The 17043-nt window shown below is 34.5% G+C and overlaps 1 long non-coding RNA gene across 3 annotated transcripts in view; it reads right to left on the bottom strand.

Annotated features, from left to right (window-relative positions):
* LOC143241890 (uncharacterized) overlaps positions 1 to 17043 on the bottom strand; it is a 153565-nt gene that overhangs the window by 16176 nt on the left and 120346 nt on the right. Inside the window, exon 4 of one of the 3 annotated variants that reach the window (XR_013022325.1) lies at positions 15441 to 15521. The exons of the other annotated variants lie outside the window; for them this stretch is intronic. This is a non-coding gene — a long non-coding RNA (uncharacterized LOC143241890). Of the gene's footprint in view, positions 1 to 15440; positions 15522 to 17043 lie in introns of those variants that run through there. 3 annotated transcript variants of the gene reach the window in all.

Below are 17043 nucleotides of genomic sequence, written 5' to 3'. Positions count from 1 at the left end.
CTGAAGAGTTGGCAGCTTTTTACTGCTAAATTAGGAACGGCTAGCGGAGATAACCCTCGTGTAACTTTGAGAACTTCTATTCCAACGTTGCAACAATAACCGCAGACTAATTTAAAATTATATATTCAAACATCTAACACCACCCTCTGCATTCCGACACTCAGTCACACAACCCCTTCCAAACATGTGGTCAGTTACCTCTTTCTTTGTGAACTTGACGATGACCGAAGATGGTCGAAACGTTGTTCGCTCTTCTATGTAAAATATTTTCTCAACCCAAACGAGCCGTTTTTACATATATATTTCTCTACAAGTGGTTTTTCTCGACATCAATGGTACTGAGAAATTATATGAACACCTAACAGCTCTATTCAACTTATCATTTTCAGCATCACTGTTTCTGGGAAGGCAGCAGTAATTTTAATGTTCCAGAAAGAAGGAAAGCCAGCAAATAAACCAAACAGTTACCGCCTGATTAGTCTAACTGGCTGCATAGGAAAAATATTAGAAAGAATAATTAGTAACCGACTATCTATATACTTAGAAATAAATTCAAAATTACCTGAAATTCAAAACGGATTTAGAAAATACAGACAAACTACCTAATCAGATTAACTGAAACTATTGCAGACAGCTTTAACAAAAACGAATGCACTGTAGCTTGCTTTCTCTACATTGAGAAAGCATTCGACACGGTGTGGCATAACGGATTACGTCACCGGTTAACGTAAATGGATTTACCCCAGGATTCGCTGGCTATCTAACTTTCTGGGACAATAAAACGTGTAAAGTAGATGTGAATGGGGCCCACTCAGGGTCCTTTTCACCTGAGGCAGGAGTCTTACAGGAAGGGATAGTTAGCCCTATCTTATGTATCATGTATGTCAGTATTATGGCACAGTCGGACCTAAACTTAGGTTTTGCATCACAATTTGCTGACAATGGAAAACTGCCTCCGCTCCTTCAATAGCAGCAACAAACCTCCAGCCAGTCTTGAATAATTTAGAAGAATACTGCCAGAAATATAGAATAAAAATAAATATTCCGAAAACCCAAGTAATATCATTCACCAGATTAAATACACTTAAAAATATACACGAACGGATCATTTTTACAGACTGCTACTTCGGCTAAATTTTTAGGATTAACTTAGGACACTGGAATCTGGAAAAGATCAAATGATGCAAAAAGTTTTTCAGGTAAAAATAAAGGCACCTGATAATATAATAAAAATCTACAAAACATACATTAGACCTATAATAGAATACGCATTACGTTCAAAGATTTGGCTTGTTTGTTTCTGAATTTCGCGCAAAGATAGTGGTCCCTAAGTTAACCAGCCGTGGGGGTGTATAATGTGACGGTCAATCCCACTATTCGTTGGTAAAAGAGTTGGCGGTGGGTGGTGATGACTAGCTGCCTTCCTTCTAGTCTTACACTGCTAAATCAGGGACGGCTAGCACAGGTAGCCCTCGAGTAGCTATGTGCGAAATTCCAAAACAAATAAATAAACCCTAAGTTATCAGTATAAGACTGTAGGAAGTCAACTAGTCATCATCACCCACCCATGTTCTTGGGCTACTATATTATACCGTATAGTTTTCACTTTAAACAGAATTTATACACTGGTCTGAAGGTCAACATAACAAACTACAAACACTGAATATCTACAATCACCTAGTGTATGACTTCTCTGAATTCTAATTCATTTCTATTCAAATGAATACTTCACTGTAAATTAATGAACTAATTGTTTAACTGTATGTATATCGATGTACCTAAATATATCTTAGTGTAGTTTACTGAAACTTAACTTTATGTTCCCTCCAGCTAACACCTAAATTAAAACATTGAAAACATAATTTAAAATCATGTATGTTTGTATGAAATAACTTTTAAACTCTGTTTATTTTATGGTTTTCTATAAAAATCAAGAAAAGTTGAGCTGTTATGTTTGTTCGATTTCAGCTTCGATTCAAGTTGTTTTCTTCGATTTCAATTTTCCAGTTCAATTCAGTTTTGATTTTAATTCCAGTTTTTCATATTTTTTAAAATGGTTATTACTTTCTACTGCACCATTGTGCACTCTTTTTGTAACTTGTGACCTTATTATACATTACATTCACACCTTTTTGAAAGAAGATATCTTTCTCATCTCCATGTATAAGTTTTTATAGTTAACCTTTATAAATTCCACACTTAGTAACATTATCTATTTTTCCTTCTACTCTCCTGTTTCTTTTCTCTTTCTGAAGGATGAAGCACCGAGTTTGTCTCCTCCTATTCATTATCATTTTGCTTCTGTTCAGTTACAATCTTTTAATACACATTTAAGACAAGTATTAATAAAATCAACATATTTAACAGAAAACCACTCATTCTTTCCCATACTGTTTTATTTAATTTTCATATTTGATTTAAACTCTTTAGTACGTTTCAACTCACAGTTTTACAAACACATTAAGTTTTAAAAGAGAAATAGTAAAATTTAGTTTCTTCTCCAATACCTTTATTGTATAAAACATACAAGCATTATATAACATAAGCTTACAAGTTGAAATTGGAAAGAACAACTGAGATATTTTCAATGTTTTCAGACAACAAACTGTTTCTTTGGGGACTAAAGATCAGTAAATATATAAAATAACCTTTCTACGCTGACTTGTATCACTGGAGCAGTATGCACAACTATAGTCAGTTTGTACAAGTCTTCATGTTTTATAACCTTTCTACACTGACTTGTATCACTGGAGCAGTATGCACAACTATAGTCAGTTTATACAAGTCTTCATGTTTTATAATCTTTCTACACTGACTTGTATCACTGGAGCAGTATGCACAACTATAGTCAGTTTGTACAAGTCTTCATGTTTTATAACCTTTCTACACTGACTTGTATCACTGGAGCAGCATGCACAACTATAGTCAGTTTGTACAAGTCTTCATGTTCTATCTTTATTGAGTTACACCATGAAGTCAGGCTGCTGTCTGCTGGAATTATTTCAGTATTCCCAAAGATCTTCAGAGCCGAAGCAATGCCCTTTTTTGGAGTACTCGAGTTTTTCTTCCTTTTTACAACCAATCTAAACATCTTTTCCAACTCATCCCCTGATGTACTGGATGACATCTGCTCTTCAGATTACTTGAAGTTACTTGAACATAATCTGACGTTCAAGTTTAGGATTCATTGCACATAATCTGACGTTAAGTTTGATCAAAGTTCAAGTTTAGGATTCATTGCACATAATCTGCCATTAAGTTTGATCAAAGTTCAAGTTTAGGATTCATTGCACATAATCTGACGTTAAGTTTGATCAAAGTTCAAGTTTACGATTCGTTGCACATAATCTTACGTTGAGTTTGATCAAATGATTTATGGCTTGTTCCTGTTCTGCTTCACATATCAAAACACTAAATCTATGATCTAGATATAACGATGCCAGTATTACTTCATTTTTAAGAAGTTTTTCCTAACTTTCATTAATTCTGTGATGTTGTGAGCCAGCAGACGTTTGATTATGGATATTTCACTTTTACAAACAAGCCACACTTTATAGAAGTCTCCAGGAGTTAAATTTTCTTCTTGTAACTGTACTGTAGCTTTTTAGCCGGTTCTAATACGAGTTTAATTTATTGTAATTTATTTCAGGATTGAAGAGAATGTTTTCAATTATTTCAATAAACGGTGGAAGTTCCACTAAACGTGAGATCACATCACATGTTGAGCACCAAGTTCCACTAAACGTGAGATCACATCACATGTAGAGCACCAAGTTCCACTAAACGTGAGATCACATCACATGTTGAGCACCAAGTTCCACTAAACGTGAGATCACATCACATGTAAAGCACCAAGTTCCACTAAACGTGAGATCACATCAGATGTTGAACACCAAGTTCCACTAAACATGAGATCACATCAGATGTTGAGCACCAAGTTTTACTAAACGTGAGATCACATCATATGTTGAGCACCATCGCATCTCCCGTCCACAATAAGCATATGATATTTCTTTGTCTTTGAAATATTCTTCATAGCTGGAGTTCGCAGCTTTTACGCCTGAGAAATAGTAATTGCACACAGTTCTTTTACTGCAAGTTGGAAAGTGTAAGCAGCACATTTAACAGAAATAACACTGTCTAGTTTAATATAGTTCACTTATATCACTTTCATCACTAACAGTCTCATTTCCTTCATCGGAATTAATTCCACAACTTTAACTATATTTCTAACATTATCAGTAGTAATAGAATACACTCAAGTTATGTTTCGATATTTATAACTATTTCAATGATGTTTTTTTTTTACCAGAATGTATATAAGTTTGTAACAGCTAACGTTTTTATTTGAAGAAAGTCGCTATCAATGACTTAGACATTAATGACTAGCACAGACCTATCAAGACAAGATGAGATGTTAATGTTCAATGAAAACATCTGTTTTGCAGCTCTTCACTTATTTGCTTTACAATTTCTATAGCTTTTTATCATATAAATCTACTATTGTGTCAAGAACATTTGTAATTGATCACTTTGAAAACACACTCTCCTCTACTGTAGGAAAAGGTCTCAAATTTAGAGTCACCAACTCTAACATAGCATTATGAAACCTTTTTATGTCCATTGCAATATTTATCGTTGAAAAAAACAACTCGTGAATAGTTTTTCTACGCTTGGTGTCGCTGTGATCTTGAGTCTTCTCATATTGCAGTGGTGTTTTAGTTTGTTTTAGCAGTTTTTCATTGTCAGCAAACTGTGATGCAAAACCAAAATTTAGGTCTGACAGAGGCATATTACTCACATGCATGATAAATAATATAGGGCTAACAACCCCTCCCTGCGAGACTCCTGCTTCGGGTGAAAAGGACCCCTATTCACATCTACTTTGCACATTCGGTTGTCCAGAGAGTTGGACAGCCAGCGAATAATTTCCTGGGATAAAGCAATTTCCTGTAACCTACGTCGTAATCCATTATGCCACACTGTGTGAAACGCTTTCTCAATATCGAGAAAGCAAGCTACAGTGCATTCATTTTTATTAAAACTGTCAGTAATTGATTCTGTAAGTCGAATCAGGTGGTCTGTAGTTTGGCGGTTTTCGAAATCCGTTTTGAATTTCGGGTAATTTTGAAATTTCTTCTAAGTATACGGAAAGACGATTACAAATTATCCTCTCTAATATTTTGCCGATACAACTGGTTAGACTAATTGGGCGGTAGTTGTTCGGTTTATTCGCTGGCTTTCCTTCTTTCTGGAACATTAATATTATTGCTTCCTTCCAAGAAGGCCCGGCATGGCCAAGCGTGTTGAGGCGTGCGACTCGTAATCTGAGGGTCGCGAGTTCGCATCGCGGTCGCGCCAAACATGCTCGCCCTTTCAGCCGTGGGGGCGTTATAATGTGACGGTCAATCCCACTATTCGTTGGTAAAAGAGTAGCCCAAGAGTTGGCGGTGGGTGGTGATGACTAGCTGCCTTCCCTCTAGTCTTACACTACTAAATTAGGGACGGCTAGCACAGATAGCCCTCAGCTTTGTGCGAAATTCAAAAAAGCAAACAAATTTCTTACGGGAAAAATTGATTCGGTTAATGAACTGCCTTCTGGAACGGATTAATTTCGAGAACCGAGTTGCCATTGTATTTGTAAATACTTATCTGTTGTCGTTTATAGTTAAAACAATGGTTTAAACAATGTATTACGTAATATTTTAAAAGTAATGCTTTTTTTCACAGTGTCTGTGAACATTTTCTGAAGGTGACGTCATCAAATTGTAAGAAGCGAAAGTGTGTAGATGAAAACAGAAATTTTAAGCCAGAGTGGGCGGAATATTTTACATTCACCGTTAAAGGAGGTAAATCTTTATATATTACCTGCAACGTGTTACTCAGTCATTACAAAGCCAGTAACTTGAAACAACACTGTGAAAAAAATCACAAAAACGTATCGTCTGATTATCCACCTAAATCATAATTACAGATAAAACAAGTTAACTGTGTTAAAATCATCAATAAATAGCCAGCAGACACTGTTTACAATGTTCAGTAAGGAAGTTGATACAACGACTGAAGCTAGTTCTGTTATATCATGGAATATTTCTCGTACTAAACGCCCATATTATCATGGTGAATTTGTTAACAAGAATATAGCTGAAGTTACTGCAGTGTCACTTTCAAATAACACAAAACTTCAGTGATTAACAGCACAACCAGTAGCTTCACGCCACACTAAAGAGAGACGTATCTCCCAGATCAGTACTGAAGTCGCACGCAAAATGATTTAAAGAATTCTCTTGCATTCAGCTTAGCCCTTGACGAATCTACAGACATACAAGACAACTCACAACTGGCGGTATTTATTCGTTATGTTTCCTCTGATGTAACTGTGAAAGAAATGTTGGACTTTCTGGCACTAAAAAAAACAACTCGTGGTGTTGACATTAAATATGCGTTTGACAGAACAAATACTGATATTCCACTGGGTAAACTCGTCAGTGTGCAACAGATGTAGCACCTGCAATGGTGGGGAAAAATGAAGGATTAATTGCACTTATGAAAAGTGATCCCAGCTTTACAGAGTTTCTCCTTGTTCACTGTATTATTCATTGTGAACATCTGGCAGCCAGGTACTTCAAGCATGATATATTGCTTGATTTCTAACCAATACAAACTGAGAAAGACAACAATAAAATGTAAGCATAATATTATTGAATATTTGCATATAGTAACTAAGGAGACGAAATCTTAAAGTAAGAATCGAACTGTGCGAAGAAAGAACTAAATTTTATAGTCAAAAGTTTCTCACCTTGCATTTCATGGGTACTTCGACCAGTAGAATTTGTAGGTATAACGTTTTGTATAAATATTTTAATTGTATATTCTCATAAGTTCTTTGTATGAATATGAATTAAATTCTTGTAGTAAGAAACAAAAATTAGACAACTAGTAAGTAACATTTACATCACTATATAACCTGTGTGAAGCTAAGCAATTAGGGTTAGCAAACTTTGGGCTGGTTTACATTATGTCATACTGAAAACAAAAGTGAAAGTGAATATTTTATAAGAAAAAAGATTCTATTTTACAGCAAGTACTACGGGCGAAAAGTGTTCAGATTGTACTGATATAGACTATTTTTTATCAATTAAATGTGGTATCATTTGTTGAAAAATACTTTTAAGAAAAACTCCATTCCTTAAAACTATATAAATTATACCATTAAAGATATAATCACATTTTCAGGTTCAGGTCCAGTGAAAGGTCGAATACTTTTACAGAGTTAAATCTTATGTTTCCTACAACACTTACAAAAGAAATTTCGAAAGGTAATAAAATTGTAATTAAAATGTGTAAAAATATTAATTATATGGTTCAAAGTTTCGCCGGTTCAGTAAACACTGTAGGACAGTGGTTCCCAACCAAATAACATATTTTTTGTTGGCCATGTAGGGTTTATGCAACTTTTAGTTTGTTGTAATATTTTTTTCTTTTTCAAATGTTTCGTTTTGTTTACATATCAATAAAACTAATTATAAATATTTGTTTTGACCACCTTCACCTTTATTCTTAAATAAATAATTAATGTGAGGGGTGCGAGAACATATTAAAATTTTTTAGAGGTGCGGGTCATAAAAGGTTGGGAACCATTGTTGTAGGATCTGAGGTCGCAGGTGTTCAGTGCTACTGCTCATCCATTTTATGTCTGTCGAATTTCGCAGCATATGTGTATGAAAGTGTTATTTGTGCACTTGCTCATAAAATTTACTGTTCTCTTGTTTTAAAGTTGTCAAGTTTTGAATGCGGTGTTAAATTTATCTTAGTTTAAACAATAACACAAATGCAGTAGGCCTAACTACGTATTTGCCTACAAAACTACACTACTTCGGCTACCGTACATTACTGTATAATGTATACATGCATATTACTATTTATTCATTAATGTTTACATTTTTGTTGTATTTCTTAAAACATAGAAAGTAAATGAGAAATACGTTAATTTCAAGGGCTCCATGAATTATAGTTTAACACTCCTACGAAAATTGGGGCCTAATAGGCCCCAGAGCAACTTGAAAGGTTATTAATATTAGGCTAATAATTTTGTATTTAAATGAAATTGCCATTAACTGACCCTATCCCTTTATATTTTAAGGAGCAATAATATTTTGACTTTTCAGACATTTGCGAAATAATATTTAAAATTTTTTTTAAAAACATCCACTAAGGGTATTTTGGGGCCTATTAGGCCCCAGATCAAAAAACATAAAAATGACTTTATTTATTTCCTGAATAATTCTAGAACAGGCCTGGGCAACCGAAAAAAGCAAATTATAGTAAAAATATATTAATTTTACAACTTCTTTTCAAAAGATGGATATTTAGAATAATAACTCTACTCCAACAATAATTTTAGACGGTCCTGATTATTGCCTAGTTTGCCCACGCCTGTTCTAGAACATTCTAGAAACTTTACAGAAGTATTTAGAATAATCTAGAATATTCTTGAAGCTTCTAGAATATTCTAAAAGAATCCACAAATCCTATATATACAGGAGCTGAAATCTTCAAACCGTGTCAAAATGATATCTCTTGATAAGCTGTACATTTACTGACAAAACCATCCGACGATGAAAGTGAACATGATAATTTCGAAGACTACTCTGAAAGTTGTGATGATGATCCTTCTGAAGCCGAAAATGATGAACAAATCGCTCCGTACCCTTCTGAAAGTGAAGAAAGTAATCAAGAAGATCTTACTACGATGCCAGTGAACGAACTTTTGTCCAAAGATAAGAATTTTAGTTATTCAACAACACCTTCAAGGATCAACAGGAGAACCGCAGCTCTCAATATATTCAATGGGAACCCAGGCATTACAAGGCAAGCTGCTCCAAGAGTCTCTACACCATTTGAAACATTCAAAATTTTCATTTCTGATAATATGATGGAACAGATCATTCACTCAACAAACACCGTCATGAAAGAACCAATTTTTGAAGAAGACCTCTGGAAATGGATCGCAGCTAATCTTTTCCTTGGAATAAGCAAATCCAAAAATGCATCGATAGACGAAATGTTTTCAACCGAATTCGGTTTGCCATTTTTGCGAAAACTGATTACACAAGACAAATTCAAAAAAATGTGCTCAAAATCAGATTTGACATCCACTCTCAAAGAAATAGAGAAATCAAAGATGCCGCCATCTCTGGAGTCTGGAATTTTTCATTGAAAATTGCAAAAACAGTTACAACCCAAGCGAATACCTGACAGTGGATGAACAACTATGTAACGGAAATCAAGAACCTTCCTGCCTCCTGAAATAAATGCAAAATCTAGAGAGTTATCACCAAAGTTTTTCTACCATGACGACATCACTCTTCTCAGGCACTCAGACAAACCAGGAAAATATGTGCTACTACTGAGTTCTCAGCATCAGTCTGGTGAAGTAGAAGAGAATGGAAAGCCCGAAATCGTCAATCTTTACAATGCAACGAAGGCAGGTGTCGACCCTCTCGATCAACTGGTGAGATATTATACAACAAAGAGGCGATCAAAGCGCTGGTCAGTCTGCATATTCTATAACATTCTAGATCTTGCTGCGTACAATGCTTTCGTTCTATACTCGACAAAACATCCAGAATTTCTTCGTCAACATAAATCAAGAGCCAGAAGAGAATTTATACGGCAATTGGTGCTTGAAATCAAAGAAATTTACTGCAAAGATAATGACAAAACAACCTCATGTGAACCGCCTGCAAAGAGGGCAAAAAGAGGACGATGCCATTTGTGCGGCAGATCAAAAGATAGACAGTCGAAAATTGTTTGCTCAAATTGTAAAAAAAAATGTTTGTCAGAGCCATTCTAAAGTTGTTTGTAATGAATGTTGCTAAATCACTGTGTTTCTATTGGAAAAATATATGGGGCCTGATAGGCCCCAAAATCACTTTAGTGGATGTAAATATTTTTTTCGTAGGAGTGTTAAAAAACCACGAGTATCACCCAATCTTACAGTTTGTTTTTATCACTGTTAGTAAACGTGTATACCTTTAAACTTTAAATGCTTGTTTCTTAGCAGAATCTATTTGTTTACTTTAATATAATCTTAAAATATTTGTGGTTCTCTCTATTTTTATATTTTATATAATACACGCATATAGTGAATATAAATAAATATATATAAAGGTTAAAGTCGTATGTACAGAATAAATCTACAGACGATAAAAAAACTTGTCACATTTAAGATCTACACCGACAAATCATCATACACGTGATCGCGAAAAAAAACCTTTTATTTATAATCTAGGTACAATTTCTTTATTAGATTTAAAGGATAAAATTTCGTTTTCATCACTCAACTTTGAATATCTTCTGAGTTTTCCCATTGCTACCGCTCACTTATCAGTTTTATTTTTGTATCATTTCCTTCTCTTTGGCGTACGTCATTTCATAACAACAATTGATTCAAGAGTATAGTTACACTTGAAACCAATACAAACTGTGAAGAAAGGCAACAATAAAGTTAAACCACAAAATTACTGAATATTTGCATATAGTAACTATGGAGACCAGACATTAAAATAAAAGCCGACTTTGAGAAGAAATAACAAAATTTTATAGCAAAACATTACCAACCTCACATTCCACGGATATTTCGACCAGTACAATTTGTTGGTTTAAAGTTTTGTATGAATACTTTTATTGTATATTTACATAAGATGATTCTAAAAATCTCAATCAACTTCTTGAAATAAGAAGCAAAAGTCAGACAAGTAACATTCACTTTACTCTGCAACCTGTGAGAGGCTTAGCAATTAGGTTAACAAGTACTGGGCTGTTTTCGACAATGTCGTACTGAAAAATTTAGAAAAATTGGTCATTTTTTAAGATAAAAATATTATTTTTACAGTAATTAATGCAGTGGAAAACTGTTCTCATTGTGCGAAGCAAACATTATTTTTGGTCTATTAAGTGTGTTATCGTTTATTTAAAAATTAACAGTTTTTAACTCCTTTCCTTAAAACTATATTTAGATATTACATCAATAAAGATATAATAAAACCTTCAGATTTAGTTCTAGTGAAAGTCGGGTTCTTGTTATGAGGACAGTACTTTAAAATTCTGTTCTTTGATAAACAAAGGTTTGTCGTACGTATCGTAGTTATTTTTATAATTGTCTGAATTTAGAATACCAAAGTGGGAATTTTATAGATTGTTTTGTGTGGTGCCATTTAGTAGATAGTGAAACAATGTATTTGTTGTTTCGGTTACATAGATACAAATATGCACGCCATGTCCTTTAGATAATAGTTAAATTAGAAAATATAACGTAATTAATACTTTATATTGGATTTACTAAAATATATTTTTTCAGTATAAGATAATGCTGCTTTTGTTTTGTTTTGAATTAAGCACAAAGCTACACAATGGGCTATCTGTGCTCTGCCCACCACGGATATCGAAACCCGGATTTTAGCGTGTAAGTCCGCAGACATACCGCTGAGCCACTGAGGGGCCAAAGGGAGAGCATATTTGGTGTGACGTGGATTCGAACCCGCGACCCTCGGATTACGAGTCGAATGCCTTAACCACCTAGCCATGCCAGGCCAATAATTAATGGGCTATCTGTGCTCTGCCCACCACGGGTATCGAAACCCGGATTTTAGCGTGTAAATCAGCAGACATACCGCTGAGCCACTGGGGTGCGATAATGCTGCAATGGTTAATAGATAGCCTGTACCATGTTGCTGTATTATTAATTAACTGTGCTTTTAGTTCGTGATTTTAGTAAATTTAGGATAATTATATCTATATAACCCACAATAGCGACTTAATACACTGTGATGGTTTACTTGGTGTCGTCTCATTATCAGTCAAATGTCTACGATAAGTTCTCTCAGGTATCTTTGAAATGTTTCGTTACGTTCGATGATAATGAATTAATAAGTATTAATAAGGATTTTAAATGTGCTTTTGTTGTAAAGAATAACCACCATTTTGATCAAGTAATTATTTTAGTTAAGAATAACAATGTTATTGTCGGACGATGTAACATAAATATTTTTATTTAACGACAGTTCTTTTAAAATATTTCTTCAGAGCTTAAACGGTAAGGACGAACATTAGGGATAAAATCACAAGAAGTAGAAAAGGCAAAGTTCTTTATTTTCGTCATAAAAATGTTACTCAATCGATAAAGAGTTATTTTATCTTTCATAAGAAGGTCCTTCAGGTGTCTGTATTGTGATTTGAAAGTGTAAACTAAATTAGGTACGTAGAGTCTACGTGGTGGAAGAGAGAACTGAAGACCTTTAGCTAGCACTGATTTACACTGATTATTTATGTTATAATTACACAGGTTAACAATCTGGTCGTCAGGATGAAGCTAGGAATGAATGTTGTTAGTCAGTCAATTCATCCTCAAATTTTGGACATGTTCACACTGAACAATTTGTCTTCGTTCTATTAGTTCCACTTGTTCAGTACATCGGTGTAATCAACACTGGTATCAACGATTCTAAGGTTAGTACAGAACACTTTGAACTTTTTCAGTGAAATTTATGTTCTGTTGATGCTTTGTTTGAAATTCTTGATCCAACTCCACAAAACATGCTCACCCTTTATGATATGTGTGGGGGAGGGAGAACATTGTTAGGGTCAGTCTCAATATTCGTTTGTGAAAGAGTGGTTAGTGGATGGTGATGACTAGGTACCTCTATTCTTTCACTGCTAAATTTCGGACGACTAGCGTAGATAGCCCTCGTGTAGCTTCAGCCCAATGTAAAACAAAGCAATAGTCTCTTCAGACAAATCTGATAATCTAACGACTTTTGAACATTTCGGTTTGGTTCTTTAAAGTGGAGAAACTTTGGATTCACGTTTCGAACAATGTTTCTGAACGAAAGCAAATTTCAAGGTTGATGATTAATATTATAACTATATTGAAGATGAAGATTCATACAACAGAAGGGAACAGAGACAAAGTTTTCAATATTTTGCAGATTCAGTATTTAAAGTAAAAAAATCTTGATGACGAGAAACCTACTTCAGATAAAATGTTTATCAGAATGGCTGGTATGGGTACTAACACATTGTGTATCAGATAAAAATGTATATCAGAATGTCTGGTATGGGTACTAACACTTGTATTGTATGTCTGGTATGGGTATTAACACTTGTATTGTATGTCAGAATGTCTGGTATGGGTACTAACACTTGTATTGTATATGTGAATGTCTGGTATGGGTACTAACACATGTATTGTGTATCACAATGGCTGCTATGGGTACTGACACTTTTATTGAGGAGAGAAAAACGATTCGACCTTCCTAGGTCATCCTCAGGTTAAGAAAGAGAGAGTTTGCAAGTGGCCGTTGTCGGACACATGTCTTAGGGACGAGGGTATAAACGTATACGGGAGTAACAGATACGGAAAGTTATTCAACCATTGGTGTAATAGAACGTGGTTATTTTACTGTCAAAACAAGGGTAAACTGCTATCTGCAGTGTCGTGTATAGAAACAACATAAACCACGATAAGGTCTTCCCCCAATTTTAGTTAACCCATAGCTAGCAGAAAAGCCTAATTTAGACACTGAACTGCCCTCGCGGGCAGACTGAAATTTTTACTTGGGGCACTCAACCCTGTGACTAAGCATCGGGAATGTATTGTTTGTACTTACAAGACACTGCTGGACAGATCACAGCCAAAAGGAGCTTGCTTGATCGATGTTCACAGGTGTCCGCGACACACGCTTCAAAACCACAGTCGTAATATTTGTCTGTCCATTCTGTCATTGTTAATTTGTTATGTTGTTTAATAGTATTACATACAAAGTAAGTTTTACTTTGCAGGTAACATGTTTACCAAACAAATGAAGACAACATGTACTACTCAGTGCACCTCTTTATTGAATCACTAAATGTCAGCACAAATATATATTATGTGTACTGAAAGTTTGCCAAATTTCATACAGATACACGAGTCGTATCGATACAGTCCTCTCGAGTTCTTCATGGTAAGTACTCGTATGTTACTCTTTTACCAACACATTTTTAATATTTAGTGTTTGAATTAATTAAATACAGAAACAGACAAGGAAAGTTATTCAACCATTGATGAAACAAAACATGCTTATTGTACTGTCAAAACAAGGGTAAACTGCTATCTGCAGTGTCGTGTATGGAAGCGTCATTAACCACGAGAAGGTCTCCCCCGCCCCTGGTACATCTGTAAAACATACATATCGTGTTGATTACTTTACTGATACCACTCAACAACATGCATGCCTGGTTCACTAAATTACCCTGTACAACTGAACAACATAGATACCTGGTTCACTAAATTACCCTGTACAACTGAACAAAACAGATACCTGGTTCACTAAATTACCCTGTACAACTGAACAACACAAATACCTGGTTCACTAAATTACCCTGTACAACTGAACAAAACAGATACCTGGTTCACTAAATTACCCTATACAACTGAACAACACAGATACCTGGTTCACTAAATTACCCTGTACAACTGAACAACACAGATACCTGGTTCACTAAATTACCCTGTACAACTGAACAACACAGATACCTGGTTCACTAAATTACCCTGTACAACTGAACAACATAGATACCTGGTTCACTAAATTACCCTGTACAACTGAACAACATAGATACCTGGTTCACTAAATTACCCTGTACAACTGAACAACATAGATACCTGGTTCACTAAATTACCCTGTACAACTGAACAACATAGATACCTGGTTCACTAAATTACCCTGTACAACTGAACAACACAGATACCTGGTTCACTAAATTACCCTGTACAACTGAACAACATAGATACCTGGTTCACTAAATTATCCTGTACAACTGAACAACATAGATACCTGGTTCACTAAATTACCCTGTACAACTGAACAACATAGATACCTGGTTCACTAAATTACCCTGTACAACTGAACATCATACATGCCCAGTTGACTACTTCACTGGTATATCTGAACAACATACAACATTAAATAACAATTATAAATCTGTACGAATAATTTTACTCAGATTGTCTTTGGACTTTATAATTTTGTAATATTTATTGAGTGTAAGTCACAAAGATGTGAGAAACCAATGGAGACTTTCATGCTTTTTTATATGTAAAGTCTGACGAGATTCCCCAGTATACAATTTACCTATTGTTTTTTAACTTCTAATCCCAAATCCTATTATTGTATTTGTTATCTAATTCTCATTTCTTGACATAGTAAATACTCAAGCCTCGTTTTTCGTACAATTTTCTTAGAGGTTTACTTTTTACAGACTTTTTATCTCACCCTTTTATGATGTTACAGAATTCGATATCAACACCAATCAGTGAAGACTGACTTTGAAACAGCTGTGGACAATATCTGAATGTGATTGGACAGAGAACATTATGTACTACTTGTTTTATACATACTGTGAACCGTGGTGTCTGTCGATCAGTTCATCTGTCTCCTGTTTATAACGGCTTCACTTCTCATGTTGAGTGTGAAAAGCTATGGATGAAGTCAAACATTAACTATTTAGATAACAGTAGAACAGGTATGAATAATGTTAACAACAAACAGGATATTCTACACTAACTTGTTATGAATTAATAACACTATGTATCAGAATGTAAAATGTGACATAACGGTTTGTTATTGTTAAATTGTTCTTAGCAGAACACTTACTATACAAACATAGAAAACCAAAACTCATGTAACACACTTACTCTACAGTATTATACAATCTTACAATTTGTCTTTAGTCACTGCTACACGAGGGCTATTTGCGCTAGTCGGCCATAATGTAGCAGAAAGACCAGATGGAAGTCAAGTAGTCATCGCAACCAACCGCCAAGTCTTGGTCTACTATTTTGTACCATTTGCTGGTGTATAACTCATCATATACAAAGATGGATCACCATTAGGTTCCTCGACTCAAATCACTACAAGTTGGTGTATATATAAATAATTTACGTAGGTTCTCATACACTTTCTCGCTCCATTTACTATGATAAATGTATTTATATATACACATATATATGTATGTACATAGATGTAGACGGACGGGAATTTAAATAGAAATGTTGTTGGTTGTTTTTTTTTTAGGGTAACACTGTCTTTTCAGTCAACGTTGTACGAATGTTGATGACGAAGCTACGTATGGACAATTCCTCAGAAACTGCGCATGTCAGGTAGATATTAGTGGTTGTCTGATTTAATAACAAGCTCAGCGATGGTAAAAACTATTTTAAAATTTGAAGAAAAATAAGCATATGAGTATCTAGAAAACTATGGGAAAATATCAGTATATTTAGTGAAGTATTTGTTGTATTTTTTACTTTATAAGTAATTCTATCTTTTTAAAAGTAGTAACATAGAAATTCAAAAATGTTCTGGTGTTTGTCCTGTTTGGAATTATTTAGATTTTTATTGATTACTTCAATTACCACTCCTCAACATATTTCACATCTGAACATTGATAATAAAACTGTAAACAGTTTCAGGTTTGATTTGTTTTCTTTTAACCAATAGCTTAACCTTTTAATGTACTTCTGTACATCAGAATTCCCAGATGTTGAGTGACTTATAGAACTGTGTATTCTTAAAAAAACTCATTAACTCAATACAATAAAATTTATGTCAGGCTGTGACTGTTATACAAGATTAAATATTAAAATAAATAGATAGAGCTTAAAGGATTTACCGGAGTTTTCAAAATCTATAAAATAAAAATTAGTCGTAGAATCACTAGAAACAAAAGTCCACGAAACGTATTAGGGATTTTATTGTAAAGAAATGTAAACAGCTTTCCAAAGGAAAATAAATGTCAGAAGAGAATAAATAACTGTTTTTATAGGAAAGTCATCAAAGCGACTGCGCTTCTTTTCCGTTTACTCGGAATCACTTATCTTCTGCATCAGTCCTCATGACGATACTCACCTACAGAGGGAGTACATGGTAACTAACGCCTTGTTGTAGTCCTCCAAGTAAGTATTTCAAGTCTGATTTTATATGAACGGGGAAAGCAGAA

Source organism: Tachypleus tridentatus, unplaced genomic scaffold (assembly GCF_004210375.1).
Source record: "Tachypleus tridentatus isolate NWPU-2018 unplaced genomic scaffold, ASM421037v1 Hic_cluster_1, whole genome shotgun sequence".
Classification (NCBI taxonomy): Eukaryota; Metazoa; Arthropoda; class Merostomata; order Xiphosura; family Limulidae; genus Tachypleus; species Tachypleus tridentatus.
The sequence above is the reverse complement of the archived record's forward strand: the minus strand, read 5'-3'. Positions and strand labels throughout refer to the sequence as shown.